At 41.1% G+C, this 16,136-nt stretch overlaps 1 long non-coding RNA gene across 1 annotated transcript in view; it reads right to left on the reverse strand.

The window, feature by feature from the left end:
• Positions 1 to 16,136, reverse strand: part of LOC108800091 — a 39,857-nt gene that overhangs the window by 3,607 nt on the left and 20,114 nt on the right. The window contains exon 2 of the long non-coding RNA XR_001942070.1: positions 2,735 to 2,773. This is a non-coding gene — a long non-coding RNA (uncharacterized LOC108800091). The remainder of the gene's footprint in view (positions 1 to 2,734; positions 2,774 to 16,136) is intronic.

Consider the following 16,136-nt stretch of genomic DNA (forward strand, 5'->3'; position numbering starts at 1 on the left):
GCCCCCCCTTCCTCCACCATACCAGGTCATATTTCCTTGGCATTGCTCGCTACCTCGGCAGCATTCAGCTATTCACTCACTGCTGTTCGGCCCCTATGAGAATAGGGGCGAACGGCAGCGAGTTAACTGCCGGAGGTTTAGGTCAGTGTTGAAAGTGTTCTTCACTTCGGCTTAGCCACACATGCTGAGCATGTTCGGCTGAACTGAAGGGAACCGAAGCCAGCCGGTGTACGGCTGAAATCAGCCATACTCTGCTGAAATAAATAGCCGAATGGCATGCGGCTCCCTTTACTTCGGCTCTTGGCAGCTTAGTAAATAACCCCCTTAATATGAAATTGCGAAGGGTATTCTTTACTGTGAGAACTGTAAAATTGTTGAACTCCCTTCTAAATTATTTTCTCAGCAAGCAAGACATATAGAAGTACAGGTAATATAAGTAACAAACACACACACAACCAAAAAGGTTAAAATCGATGGACCTGTGTCTTTATTCAACCTTAACAAGTATGTAATTGTGTACGTTCAGCTGGATTCTCAATCTGCATATTTCCTCTCTAGCACCAAAGTGTGGCTTGGAGTATTTGGGTCTCGTGTTGGATAACTTTCTCACTATAGTTTTTCTGTCTCAAGAGATACCAGAGAAGCTTCGGTCTCAGGTTCATCAGCTGCACAAATGCCCTTGGTGATCTTCGAGATTCTGGGTCTCATGGTAGCCTCCTTTGAGGTGGTGCCTTTCTCCCAGTATCACACAAGATGTCTGCAGTGGAACATCCTCGCTGGAGATGGCCAGAATGTGGCTGTCCTTGGTAGCTTTAGTTTCTGGCCTTGATATCAGGCAGTTTAGTCTACCCTTTGAAGGGGAAGGTAGTGATCACAAATGTTATTTTGCAAGGCTGGGGAGGGTTCCTGGGTGCCCAGTCGCAGTGACAGTCGCTGGAGGAGGCTTGGCTTTTGAGCATTGTGTTAGAGTTGAGTTCTCCAGAATGTGGAATCAGATTGCAAAAGCTGTGGAATCAGATTGCAAAATAATGTGGACTCAGATTGCAAAAGCTTGATTTGTTCCATGGAATCATTACAATCCTATTTATTAATTCCCTTTCCTAAAGTTGCTTCCTTATCCGCTTCACAAAATCAAAGGCAAAAAGAATTCCATTGCTTCTCATTGCTCCAGATTGGAAAAGGAGAGTTGGGTACCCAGATCTTATTCATCAGCTTTCCAGTGATCCATTTCTCTTTTATGGACCATCTTGATCTCCTGTCTCCGGGTGCCATTTATCATTCTGCTTCCTGATCACTGGCTCTAACAGCATGGCTATCAAAGGAGGCTATCCCAACCATGTTAAGGGCTTGTAAGGCCAACTTGCAAAAGGTGTATCACTGGATAAGGAAAACATATTTGTTTCTGTTGTGAATCGAGCAAGATTCATCTGTGTAGATTCTCTGTGTGATGTATTCTTCTATTTCTCGAGTCTGAGGTGGATAGGTCCCTGACCCTTAATACTGTTGAGGGTTAGCTTTGTGCTCTGGGTGTTCTGTTTCAGAGGCCCTTGGCAGCAAATTTTCTAATTTGCAACTTTTTTTTAGGAGGTCACTTATGTGGATCTCCCAGGTACCCCCTACCTTCATTCAATATGAACTAGGTTTGGACAGTTTTCCAGCTGACACCCTTCAAATATATTTAAGACATTTCCCTGTTACATTTTGGCAACACGGTAGCCTTCTGTATGGACACGGCTCTAACAAATAACAACAAACACCCCTTAAGAAATGTAGTAGTATACAAACAGACTGCACTATCCAGAGAATTCCAATACTTCAGACTTTATTGAAATTCACAGCAAATCCAGTATAACAGTGAATAAAAGTATATAAAGCAACAAATGCCAGCACTATGACCTCTATGAATAAGCCTGCGGGTGATGTGTTATGTTAGCTGCAGCGCAGTGCATTTTTGACGCGTTTGCGTTTCCGGACCTGACAAAATGTGACATGCAGTATTTTTTCTGTCGTAAGCTGAACGGACTGCGCACGTGAGAACTGGAGCCCATAAAACACATAGGGATGCATTTTGAGTGCAGCAGCGTACGGAGCCGGTCAGCACACAAAACGGACGTCGTGTGAACAGGCCCTGAGGTATTGGAATTCTCTGAATAGTGCGGTCTGTTCGTATACCTACTACATTCCAAGGTGGAGATGCACCTATTGGACCTGGGGAGTCCTGATGGTGGCTAAGGAATTGGAGCGGTGAGATTTCCTTTGACCCCTTTAGAAATGTTTAGTAATGAAAATCTACAAACACATACTTCTAGATAATTGCAGGCTTTGTATTCTTTGCATACCTTATTTCTTTCCCATTCTTCTGACAGTGGTCATGTTAATTAAAGGCAGTTACTAGATCTCCCTTTATTTCCTGGAACTCTGGCACATGTGACTAGGACATGTGACATGTACATCATCTCAGAGGAGGAAAACGCCTTTCCTTGAGCTCTCATGAGATTACAGATGCGATTTTGCAGCAATGCTCTGCTGATGTAACCTTCCCAGGATGCAAAGCAAAAGCTAAAGGTCCACTTTAAGGAATTGGTTGCCAGGAAACTTTATTCAGTGGTCCACTTTAAGTCAAAGATATTCAAGTTGATTGGTTAGACTAGTGAAACATATTTGCATTTTTATTTTAATTTCATGTACAATAATACCATAGGGTGATCCTTTGCAATTTTGTGCTTAAACTCACCTAGTCCTTCCTCCAGTTTTCCACTAGTATGGACCCCACCTATGCAGAAAGGAAAACATTATAGGTTATTTGTTCAGCCTGTAGAGTAATACAAATGAAAAGTTGACAAAAATGTACTTTACTATAGCCTTACAATGCAGTAAAACCTCTACCTCTTAAGAAAAAAAAATCTAACCCGAATTCCCTTACTACTGTTGTGTACTGTAAAACTTTGCCTATTACAATCTTTCTGGTATTTTCCTTCAGCCTGGGTGAATTTATCTGGAAGTTTTGTACCCATGAATTTTCAGACTACCACTCCTGACTTGTGATTTGCATTTTGATGTTGCCTGTCTCTCCCATCACATAATTCTCATGTGTCTCCTTATGTTTCGCCATATAAGTTGGGCTGTATTTGGAGGTCATTGTGCCCTACATACAAGTGAAAGATGGCACCTTTTTTATAGGCCCTACTGCTTTTGTAAGCGAGCATATAATTAAAGTGAAAGCTTTAATTATTAAAGTGAAAGCTTTCATTGCATCAGAAAGTTTGCTAATCAAGATCATATAAACAAGAGATGTTTGCATGTTGGAAGACATGCAGTGTTTTGTCTCTTTTCTGTAGATCCTGATCTCTTTTCACCTGTCATTCTGCTGCTAGATCTAAACTGACTTCACTCAAAAAAATAAAATTGCTAACTGGTATAACGTTCAGCAGCTTTAATAGCTTCCTCTATGTCTTAATGCTAGTCCATTTTGATCTGACACATACAGAAAAAAATAACACAAAGTGCAAAGACCTAGTAGACCCCTGGGCTAAAAGTTGCCAGTCAGCCCCTGCCTAGTAGTGTATTAACCCAAGAGTGGAATACTATAAGAGGGTGAAAATACACTCAGGATTGTATGCAGAAAATTAGCTTTGTAACACTTGGAAATGTGGACATATCACTCATCTTATCCAAGAACCAGGATAAGGCACTCCGATTAATTGGGAGATTTAGGGATGGCCAAGTATTGCACTCTATCCTGGTTCTTGGATGACATGAGTCCAAGTGTTTTAAAGCTCCTTTTCTACATACAATTGTATTGTAATTTACTCTTGTGTAAAAACACTAGGTCTTTGCTCTCTGTGTTATTTTTTTTTTTCTGTATGTTCTAGCCAAGGTATCCTCTGCCTGCATTGTTGGAGCTGCAAGACTCAACAAGGCTACAGTAACTCTGCTAACCACTCTTTACAACTGTGATCTTTGAATACATCACATGACCAACACCCGAGGTAGCGGGTTCCACTTCTGTTAGCCAAAAACAGAAAGTTGAGACTGAAAAAATGTAGCCTGGTCTGATGAATCCCAGTTTCTGCTAAAGCACACATATGGAATACCAGTGACCAGACTTAAAACATCCAATAGATAAATAGACCTTTGGAGTCTGATAGAAGAGATTTGCAGAATGTATGTGCAGCTGGCAAATCTGCTGAAAATGCATGTTGCAATCATTTCAACATGGAACAACATGATCAGAAATGATTGTGAAATATAGATGTCATGCAACAAAAATGGAGTCAGTGTGAGGTACAGTCAGAAAAAAATTTCAGAGACCAAGCTTTTGAAAGTTAGAGCCAGTTTATATCAGGCAATACTGAGACACAGAAGTGTGTTACCTTTAGTGTAGTTTAAGCTTGTTGTTATTGAAAGCCACTAAGTGCCTTAGTGCCTAACTGCCTGGTACAGTATGTGTATCTTACCTGCAATTCTAAGTATAGTTCACTGCTTTTCCACCCTCTATCTACAGAAATGTCCTATTTTATATAGGTAATGGACTGGTAATGCCTTGATGGCCATGTGTATGAGTTTTTACTAATTGTGCGTATAGGATTGTTGGACACTACAGCAAGTGAATAGTTGCATATATCTTAATTGCAGCAATTCAGCTGTAACCAACTACTTCTATCTCACAAACCTACAGGGGCACTGCTATGATTGTAAAAGATGTGGGACACCAAGGAAAGCCATTCTGCAGCATATAATAATAACAATATTGATTACCTCCTTCATTGCATATAGTTTTATGCACACATAATGTAAAGATAGAGAAAACACTTTGTCTGAGTCTATACTAAAGAAAAATTTTATTAAAAAAAAGTTGTATGTTGTGGCCAGGTCTGTGTGGTCAGTGTGCCCCCTTCATTGAGTAGCATATATTATGCCATAAAGAATGGTAAAGATTTCAACACTCACAACTGTGCAGAAGTCAAGACAAATTAGTTTGTATAGAGTGCAGTGGTCAGGACTATGCAACATATGCCAGTGTATAGAGTCAGGACAATGTTCTCTGCCGTGATATCATCACGTATGTGCTTATTTAGGATATTTTTAATATACATGCATAACCCACCACCCCCACTTTCTCCCAACCCTGTCCCTCCTGAACAGGTTGTACCCTTCTATATTGGTAGCCCAGTCATGCGTGCTATCTAGCCAAATTTCAGCTATTCCCACTATATTGAAGTCCTATTCGAGTAGCATAACTTAGAGCTCTACTAATTTATTTGCTAAGCTTCTAGCATTGGTGTACATACATTTGATTTTTGTACTAGTATGGGTTACATGTTTACCCATTTCTTGCGCCCCACTACCGTATATACTCGAGTATAAGCCGTCCCGAATATAAGCCGAGGTACCTAAAGGTTCCACGTCAGTAATCACGTGATAGATCAAACTAAGCCCACACCTCAGGGGGGGATATAGAGAGGGGACCAGAAGCTGAGGGAGATTCGAATTCCATCATCAGAGAGAGTCGAACAAGACAAGGCAGTAAGCAAATACATTCCAAGGGGATAGGTCAGAGGCTGAGGACGGCTGTCCCAGGAAACTGAACTAAAGAGAACCTGACTTTCCCTGGTTGCTGAGCATTGACTGCTGACTTCTTCCAAAACAACTAAATTTAAATTGCTGGTAAAGTATACTTTTTATCATCAGCCACATATATATATATATTCAGGTAAACCATTAAGTTCTTGTAGGATCTAGATTGATCTGAGATAATTTTTAACTGCAGTAAAAATTGTGTCTTTCAATCTGGGGAGATAATGATATACTTTTGTTTTATACATTTGTATAATCTCCAGGAAACTGATTTCAGTTTCTAGTCAATGGTCTAGTCATATATATATTGAATTAAACTGGTGGTAATTTTTCTCTACTTTGACTGGTCTGGGCTTTTTGCCAGCCCTGTGCATGATGGGATAAATATCGCCCATGCGCTGTGAAAGTTAGAGTTGGTAAATATCTGTGCTGAGAGAAGTCACATGTCAATTCTGAGCCTTTCGTTTTCTTATTCTGTGTAATACTGAGAAGATACCCATTACATTTAAAAAGTCGTGTTTTCTTGGTTACATTTATATTTTGAACAATATCCAGTGGTTACATTTTTATGCATTACCCGTGTTATCAAATTGATTGATATTATCTGATCCATATTCTTTGTTCGTTACCAATTATATTTTATTATTATTTTTGCACTGATTTTTGATAAATAAATATTTATATTTTGTATACTTTGGTATTCCTTTTGTCTTCGAAGTCAGCGCAAATGAAAGAACTCGCGTAAATTTTGATTTATGGAAATACATTGGGAATCTCCTTAACCATAGATTTTTAATTGTTTCCATAAATAGAACTGTATATCAGAGCAGTATAAACATTCTGACAGGTATGGGCGATACCTTACTACTTAGATTAATTTGAGTGATTGGGTGATCTGTATCTATATCTATATTGACTGGAGTGAGCCCTCTGTCCCCCTTGTATTACTGCCCTCTATATTAATTACCCCTGTAGTTACTTGTTCTATATTAATTTTATCTATTTTTATTAACTCCCCTTCTTTATCTAGTTGAAAAGCTCCTCCAGTCTTTTAACCATTTTTCCCCCAAAAGTGCTACACCTTCCTCGTTAAGATGCAGCCCGTCTCGAGCTGGAACGGTGGCTACTTTACAACACACACAGGGACCATGGGGAACAAAAGTAGTAGCCACCGTCCAGAATGAAGGGCACTGTCCTCCAGACTGCCATCTACCCATCAAGGCATTTTGATATTTATATAACTACTCCCAAGAGCTAGCCTATTCATGAGGGCTTTAGGCTCTTGAGAGAAGTACTGAGGCAGGGTGCTATTATATTTAAGGAAACTTTCAGCATTTTCGGCCTCTTGATTGGCTGGAGTGGGATGATGTAACAGTGCATGTGCATAGCATTTACTTCATTTTAGCACAGGACCTTTCCCAGCTTGTGCCTTGAGCTGCGCTCCTCTCCTTCACATGGCAGTGTTTGGCCTTGGCAATTGACTATTCGGGCTCCACAACTGCTCCCTGGGAGGAAGTAGGGAAGGTCACATGCTTTCCCCATACCTGTAAGCACCATTGGCTCGGAAAGTGGGTAAATTATAGTCAGTTGGTTGGGGGGTATGCTTGCAAAAAAGTCTGTCACTTGATGCAGAAAGACATTATTGATTCTTAATATTTTATCCAAGTACTGGGGGCAAAGCTGGATTAGGTAAGGACAGTGGTGCTGAAGGTAGGCATATGTACCTTGCCTCAAACCTTTAACCCCTTTATAGCTGAATGGAAGTGAATTATTTTTTTCTTGATGACAAAGTAAACAAAAACTATGTGTGATAGGGTCTGTGTACAATACAATTGAAAACATATCCTCAACAATCTGAAAATCTCACACGTATAAAGAATAGGAAATTGTCTAAACATTGTGTCTGCAATTCTCAGATAACAGTTCCTAAGGAGAATTAACAAAGATTATCCTGAAGTTAGAAGAAGATTAAGATTTTGCTAGCTGCAAGTCCCACAAAGAATACGTTAATGTGATTCAGCAATTGTATCAGACATCATACATTGTACTTGTTATGATCAGTAGATTCAGCTATAATGATGACATTTTATAATATATTCAAGATGTCAATCCAAATCATAAAGCACGTCAATACTTTACATAGATGAAAATTTATATCAACAAGGCAAATATGATATACAATCCAGTCTAAGTCCAGTTTTGCCCTCAAAGTCTTCTCTTATTTACCCTCCAGCATCCTTTCCGAACTCAAAAAGAGTGTTAATTTATCATGACAAGGGTATATTAGAGGGATACCGTTCTTACCTGCAACAACCTTGCTTACCGTGGCCTGTCCCCCCACCACACTTACACTCCCTTGTTCCCAAATAAAACACGCCAGACCTATATGGAGTTTAAAGGCCACAGCAGCAACTTTTCTTTAATTAAATATAAAACTTTAATACAAAAATAAAACCCAAATATTCTCTGTAAGACACAACAGGTAAAAAAACACAGTGTAAACAACAGTTTTACGTCTCCCAGGTTTCCGGGTCCCTGAAGGCACATATTGTAACAAGAGAAAAGGAACACCGCCCCATACCAAATGTGTCTACGGCTTCAGATGCCTAGTACTGTGTACCCAGCCGCAACACCACCGCCTCGGGGACGTCTCTCTGCCAACCGTAGACCCATCCAGCCCAAAGTACTTGCTCGACCCTTGAGCACCACTTAAACGGACACCCACACCTGTGATGGGTCCCCAACAAAACATTTTGCATAAAAAACTGTGGTATCCCTGCTACCTTCAAGGACCCCAAACCGCCACAGCGACACAAGCGTACGCCTACGCTTTGGAGCCCCTCCACAGACGCAACGCTCTCTGCACTCCGTCCTGATGACCCAGGAACCAGAGGTCCGTCCCCACAGCATTCAGGTGCACACCATCACGTCACGTAGGTACTGCCCCATTTCCACCTCCAATTCGCGGTGCCTAACCACCACCCCCCCATTTCGGGCCACAAAACGCCCCACCTCCTTGTTGACTTTGATCCTTGCCTTGTTCACTCTATCCACGGACCAAGCCATCTGCCACGCCGTGCGGGCCACGACGTCCGACCACACAATGATCATGCATGGGAAAGCTTCCAAAAGCCGCAAATAATCGTATTTCACGTCTCGAATCAGTTCTCGCATAGACCGCTGACCCAAATCATTGCCCCCAGCATGCAAAACCAATACGTCAGGCGGCCTGTCCAGTTCAGCGAACCTGGTGACCTCCGGAACCAGGGGTCAACTGGGACATCAAGGCTAGGCGGAACACCAGTCAGCACCGATGTCATTTGGGCTTGGACCCAGGAAGCGCCACATGACGCCGCAGCCTCCCGCACCCGCGCCAGTAGCTCCTCCAAACCACTCATCCTGGCTAGCAATCAACAGGGATAAATGAATTACCTTCTCCTGTTGAAATCCTCCTCAAACTGGCCTCTTCCGGTCTCCTCCCCAGGATCCCCACCCATGGAAATCCCACCCTCTCCCACTAGTCTCCAATCAGGAGGAGACCACTCCTGCCTTGTTTTCCTTCATTTTCAATTTAACCCCTTATCTCCCTGTCTCCCCTTCTCCCCCTGTCATCCTGTCCCTCCGCCCAATTCCCTTTTTTCCTTGTGCTCCATGACTTTCTGGAAGCATTGTCACTTTAGTGTGTACCACATTGCCCAGTTCAAAGGAGAATTATGGGGAAAGTGAAATTGCACTCATCCCCATAGTTAGAGCCGATGTGTGACACTGCAGCTGTCACGTGCTGGCTCTATTGATCAAGAACTGAGTGATCACATACTGCTGATTGTTCAGTTTATAATCTTCTCCATGAAGAGAGCCGTGACTGTCAGTCACCACTCCCAGCAGGGATTCCCCCCTCCATTCCTCCAGCGAAACTCAGGAGTTAAATCTTAAAAATGCATTCAAGTACCTTAACTATAAATAAAACTGTAGATTATTTATGTATAACTCAGCTGTAGATCCTCAAATCATCTCTGGATTCATGCTGACAACTGTTCATCCTTCTGTAGGGTGGGTACTTTTGATCCCCATGGTCCCTGTGTGTTTTGTAAAGTAGCCACCACTCCAAGCTCATTCCTGTGATGAACTCAGGGGCGTATCTGCTGCAAGGCACACAAGGCGTTTGCCTCGGGTGGCAGATTCCAGGGGGGCGGCAAAAATGGCAGAGTCTCAATGTACCGGCACGCGGGCCAACCGCGGCCAGTGAGCCGGTACTTTGTGGCCCGCAGCCAGCTCAGAAGTCATTTACGCGGTCACGGACCGCGTACCTAACTTGCGAGAGCAGCTCCATGGTTTGCATCTCTGTCGGATGCAGAGCATGTAGCTGGATCTGCGCCGGCACTTGGATCGGATCGGATACACACACACACGTGTGGGGGGGTATTTTTTCATGTGTATGGGGGGTATTATTTTATATGTACGGGGGTTGTATTTTTTTTACGTTTTTAGGGGCGGTGAGTAGAAGTGTATTAGGCTACATGCACACCTCTATTTTAAGGGCAATTAGGGATTTCTGTGTCAGGGACTTGCGTTTTCATGCAGCAGAAATCCCTAAATTGGTGTTTACGAGCGGCAGCTGTCACCTATTCAAGTTAATGAAAGGGAGCAACTTTAGTGGGCGTGTACATCCAACTCAGTATGTATAGGAGAGCGTGACCTCACACCCCAGTGGTAGGTATTTGTTCTGGAGAAATTTGGAAAAATCCACCTAGGGATGTGCCAAGGCCCTAGGGGAGGGGGCTTTCAAAAGATACTGTACGCTCTCTTGTTTAAGTATAAAATTACAAATTAATTTATTATTACATGATTTTTAGACATTAAAATGTAATTCAATAAAACATAATTACTCCATATATAATTCATGTGATTGCATTGACATCATATTTGTTTGTACAGCATGATTGAATAATTCATCAAAGTTCATCCCTGTTGATTAATTTAAGAAGACAGCCCCGACATGTTTCGCCCGTGGGCTTTTTCAAGGGGACAGGGATTATGTGTCCTGAATGGAGAGCAAGACATATGCATTAAATTGTGCTAGGCAGACACACATAAAAATAAACAAATTTGTGTATAATATATAGTTTTCAAAAACTTTTTTGCTTACATGAGACGGTCTCATTAAGTGCATATCAATACCGGATGATACGTCAAAGGTGATTGGGTATATTCACCGGAGAAATGGAGAGGCAAATCAGACACGGGAGCCAAGTCAGGAGAGCAATGTGTATACAATCAGAACCATATTTATAGAACACCCGTAGTGAGTTAGGTACAAATCATTCATTATGTGCCAATAATCAGAGAATAAGCATAGGAGCCAACAGCATATGAAGGACTCCAAATCATGTACACACTAGTGGTATTAACTAGTAGCTAGTGGTATGAGGTTAGAGTGTATTTACTTATTGTCCGTAGGTTAGTGGAAAGTGCGTATTCAAGGGTCAATTAGGATGATGTATAAAGTGTAAGTGATTAAAAATAGTGAGCAAATATGGAAATATATCCACATGTGTGAGGGAAGAAAGTATCAAATGGGTCTGATAAGTGTAGAAATTCAAAAGGAGATACATGATTACACAAAAAAGTAAAATTAATGTGTGTTAAAACATCTACAAAAAATATATTAAAAAGTGTTAAAACCAAAGTCAAACCTGTGTGTTAAAGTGTATGTACTGCAGTGTGAGTACTGTCAGGTGCAACATGAGAGTTCTGTTCCTACATGATTCGTTCTACCTTATGTGTCTTTCGTCTCCAGAGCGATCCTCCTCCGTGCCACACAAACGGCATTGCTGCCTGAAACGTCGCACTCCGCGGCCCCGCCCACGAAAACCGGAGGGAGCTGGGGGCGGAGCCCCGGCGCGCGGCGTGATGGGAGGGCCATAAAAAGGCCCATACATGACGTCACAGCAAGGACGCCTATTTTACAAGTGCGCCAGAGGGTGATACAGACATAGTTTCCCCAAGATATCTTCCGGGCTCAAGATCCCACCAAACACCCATGGCTCCCGTGCACTGACGAGCCCAGACCAACAAGCAAGCTCCGGGGGTATTCTCCCAATTCAATTACATGTTGCACATGCAAGCCACAAACGAAGATGGAAATAGATATACATTAATAATGATTACATAACTTATTATAAACATTTCTGCCCAGATTTTACATGCAGTCCCCCAATTCATGAAGAGATCTAAGTGCATTGGACATATTATTTACATTATTAGACCATCATAATCATCACATATTAATTCATATCAATGTGCCATCTTTATAGTTGTATATCTCTATATTCTGTGGACATTTTGATGTCCTTCTGTATTGTTATATCCCATAATATTATTTTTAATTTATAATTTGGGAACATTGATAACACAGTAAGTACATGATTGTGGTTATCAATACACTTATAACACGCATTCATGGTATATTGCATACATGATCATAATCTAGATCGTCCAAAACGCATGGACAAAGAGAACAGAAGGGAATGTCATATTTCCAGTATGTAGCCAGGGGCATTGAGAGCATTTCCCGCACCTATAGAGGCCTTTATTTTTTGGCACCAGAATTGTATTTTTATTCTCCTCAAAATGACTTTGGGTTAGAGTATCCCTCAAGGATTTAGATCTTCGAAAGACCAGTTCTGGTTGTTCCCGAATATATTTCCCTATTACCCGGTCTGATGTTAGAATTGGCCAGTGTTTGGCAAGTATCTTCCGAATTTGCATATGTTGTCGGTTGTAAGTTAAAATCAATTTGGTGGTAATTGAGGTATCTCTAAGGTCTCGTTTCTTTTTATATAGTAAGTCAATTCTGTTTTGGCTGTTTGCTCTTTGGAAGGCTTTCTTTAGAAGGGATTTGCTGTATCTCTCAGCATTAGGCGTTCTTTAAGTAAATTAGCTTTGTATAAAAAATCAGAGTGTTGGGTGCAATTCCTTTATAGTCTGAAATAATATTTAAATCATCTGTGATATTGTTAAAAGGGTATTATTCATATAGGGATTATGTATGCATGTGATGAACATAAGTGATGATTGATTTTCTATATATACATTTGTTTAGTATGGGAATATACGCAATGAGATTAGAGTCTGTGGTTCAGGTTGTATTAGACACACGCTGACTTGCTGGTCAGTCAGACACACGCATTCATGCAGGACACACACATACACTCAGACATGAGAGACTAAAACTTTAAACACTTACAAGAACTTATTAATACATCTACATATTTCTATACTTTTTGTTTTATGCTATTAATTTTGTAACTTTGTAATTAAACACATTTTTGATTACAAGCTATTTTTCCTCTTTTAAACTTTTCACCTTAAGAACAAGAATATGAATATGACATAAAAATATGACATCAAAAATCATATTCTACAGATATAGATTTCTGTATCCAGGAAATAAATTCTCTTATAGTCGTATTGTAAAGTAAATTTCAAATTGTACAGGTTATCAGAGAGCAATGCCATAAATGTCACTAATTCTTGGTGTGATCCAGTCCACAAAATGAGAACATCATCAATGTATCTTAGCCATATTAGGACGTGACTAAGGCTTTCCACATATTTATCATCTGACAACAAAGACCGCTCCCACCCCCCCAGGTACAGGTTGGCATATTAGGGGGCACATCGTGTCCCCATCACCACCCCCTGCACCTGGAGGTAGTGGGAGCCATCGCATGTAAAAATGTTGGTTGTAAGCACGTGTTCCAAGAGACTCATTACGAATTCCACATATTCCCAATGAGATTTGGGTCTTTCCTATAGGATATTTTTGATTGTTTTTAACCCCAAAACGTGGTATGGAGCTATACAAAGCTTCAACATCTATAGCTACTAGCAATGTGTCCCTTGGGACGCTCAGATCATCTATGAGTTGTAGTAAGTGAATTGTATCCTTCACATATGAAGGTAAAGCTGAGACATGTGGTCTTAAAAAGTCGTCTATCAGCTTACTCGCATGCTCATTCTGACATGAAATGCCTGAGATGATCGGACGCCCTGGTGGCTCATAGGTGTTTTTATGCGTCTTGGGTAGCGCATAGAAAGTAGGTGTGCGTGGATATTTGATATCTAGGAAGTCAAAGGTGTCTTTAGATATTAGTGTCCTGGATAAAGCATTATAAAGCATTTGAATTATAAATTCAAAGGGATTTGAATTGTTTCCTAAATATGTGGATTTTTTGTTCTTCAATAATATTATACCAATGTTCATTATTAAGTATCCGTAGACACATTTGTTTATACTTGTCCCTGTCCATTACTACCACGTTTCCCCCTTTATCAGATGATTTGATAATAATATTATGATTGTCTTGCAGGCTTCCTAGGGCTTTTCCTTGGGATCTAGTTAGATTGTACTTTTTAGAGGTGGGATACAACTTAGTTTTAATGTCCTTGGTGACATTTTGTACAAATGTATTGTATAATATATTAGCATTCAATTGAAAAGATGGCATTTTTTTCAGATTTAGCTTTATATGCTTGAGGTGGCTGAAAATACTCCAGTTCATCTATATTGGTAACAGGGATATCCATTTGTTCATCGCTGATGGTATCGTGTAGGAGGTCGAAATCTACCTCCTCATTTTCATCTAATAGGGATATAAGATCTTTTAAAACCCTAAAATCAGCCATGTTGTATCCCTTCCAATGCTGTGGGTTAGATGACCATTTCTGCTGTTTACGTGGGTCCTTATCAAATATCAGTTTATAAATTAATTTTTGTGCAAATAAGTTTACATCCTTAACCACCTCAAATTCGTCATAGTTTTTATGTGGGCAGAAGCTTAGACCTAACTGAAGAACTGATATTTCTTCTTTTGTAAGGGGATAAGATGATAATTCAATTACTTGGAGGTTGCCTTGTCCCCCTGTAGTTTCACTAAAAAAGGTTCTATGTTGCCGGACATGTTAGGTGCGGGAAATGCATCCATCTGAGCTGAACCAGTTTTTGGTCTTGCTCCTTGACCCCCAAGCAGGGGCGGACTGACCATTCGGGTAATCAGGCCTCTACAATGCCTGATTACCGGCCCAGATCGCATACAAGGCAATCCGGGCTGGCTGGATCAGGCATTGTAGAGGGCAGCCCGCTGGGGACCTGCCGAGGACCCCCTTGAGGAGCGAGCGGCCGGAGATTACAGAGCTGCAGCGGGCTGACCGGGCACAGGTGGCAGAGAGGCGGCGGAGGAAAGTTGTGCTGAGATTTATAGTCCCTCTACAGCTTGGAGATTTTTTGTGAAAGTTTCTATGTGATCTTTAATGTCTTTTTCCTTATCCTTAAATAGGGGTGAGTCACATAGGGATTCACAGTGCCGATATAGCTCCTTAATCTTGTTGTCGATTGCTCTTGATTCCATCTTATAATGTTCAATCAATATGGACATCATATTTAACAAGCATTGTTGTAAGTTTAACTCCCATTTGGTTTTGAGATCGTTATCAATTTTTGCCACGGTGGAAAAGATCTGTATCCTAAGTCCCCAGGGGACAGTATTTTCTCTAGTGTACCGTTCAAAGTATTTGATATGCCAATATACCAAGGACTTTTTCTCTAATAATCTTTTCAATTTAATGACCAAGGTGTTGATCTCCAACTAAAGGTGCCCACACACCTTGCGATAATCGCTGGAAATCCCGCGATAGTACCATTATCGTAAGGTGTGTGGAAGCCGTTCAACCTCTACTACTGTAAGGTTGCACGACTTTTATCTTAGGAACATGTTCGAAAACCCACCGAGCATCGTACGATATTCGGCGGGTGTGTAGCATGTTCGTAAGATAAAGGCCGGACGGGCCGGTGTGCGCAAGCGCACGCTGCCCGTTCGGCATTGCGGTCATCGGAAGCCCGCCCCTCATCGCAAGTTCGTCCCAAGCATTACCACAAAAATCTGCCATGTCTGTCCACAAAAAACAACTCCCCGTCCAATACAATGTTTAACAGAATTTTAACAAAGGCAAAAACTATGTATATATATCTCTCAGACCCTATATCTGCTTAAATATTTTAGTTACAAAAGTTCACATATCGAGTATATATCAGCGTTATAAAGCAGAAAAAAAGAGGGGGTATCCTTATATTAGTACATGCCAACAGGCAAAGTATTGGGGGTGTTATCCCTCATGAGAGTTCTGTTCCTACATGATTCGTTCTACCTTATGTGTCTTTCGTCTCCAGAGCGATCCTCCTCCGTGCCACACAAACATGACCGGCATTGTATTATAATTGTATGGAACTCAACAATCAAACTTTATAAACACTATATTATGATCATGATTCCACAATTTAACAAATTTTTTTACAAACACAAGATCAAAGGTGTATTTGTATTACTGATTTCTGAATTTTTTGTTTATTTTTTGGGTATCTCCAGCTGCATACTGTGCAACTAATCAGCTGGGGCCGATCTATAAGCCTTTGCAGAATTACACATTGCTCTCCTGACGTGGCTCCCGTGTCTGATTTGCCTCTCCATTTCTCCGGTGAATATAGCCAATCACCTTTGACG

The sequence above is a fragment of the Nanorana parkeri genome, unplaced genomic scaffold (genome assembly GCF_000935625.1).
Source record: "Nanorana parkeri isolate BGI_ZX_2015 unplaced genomic scaffold, ASM93562v1 scaffold1907, whole genome shotgun sequence".
Classification (NCBI taxonomy): Eukaryota; Metazoa; Chordata; class Amphibia; order Anura; family Dicroglossidae; genus Nanorana; species Nanorana parkeri.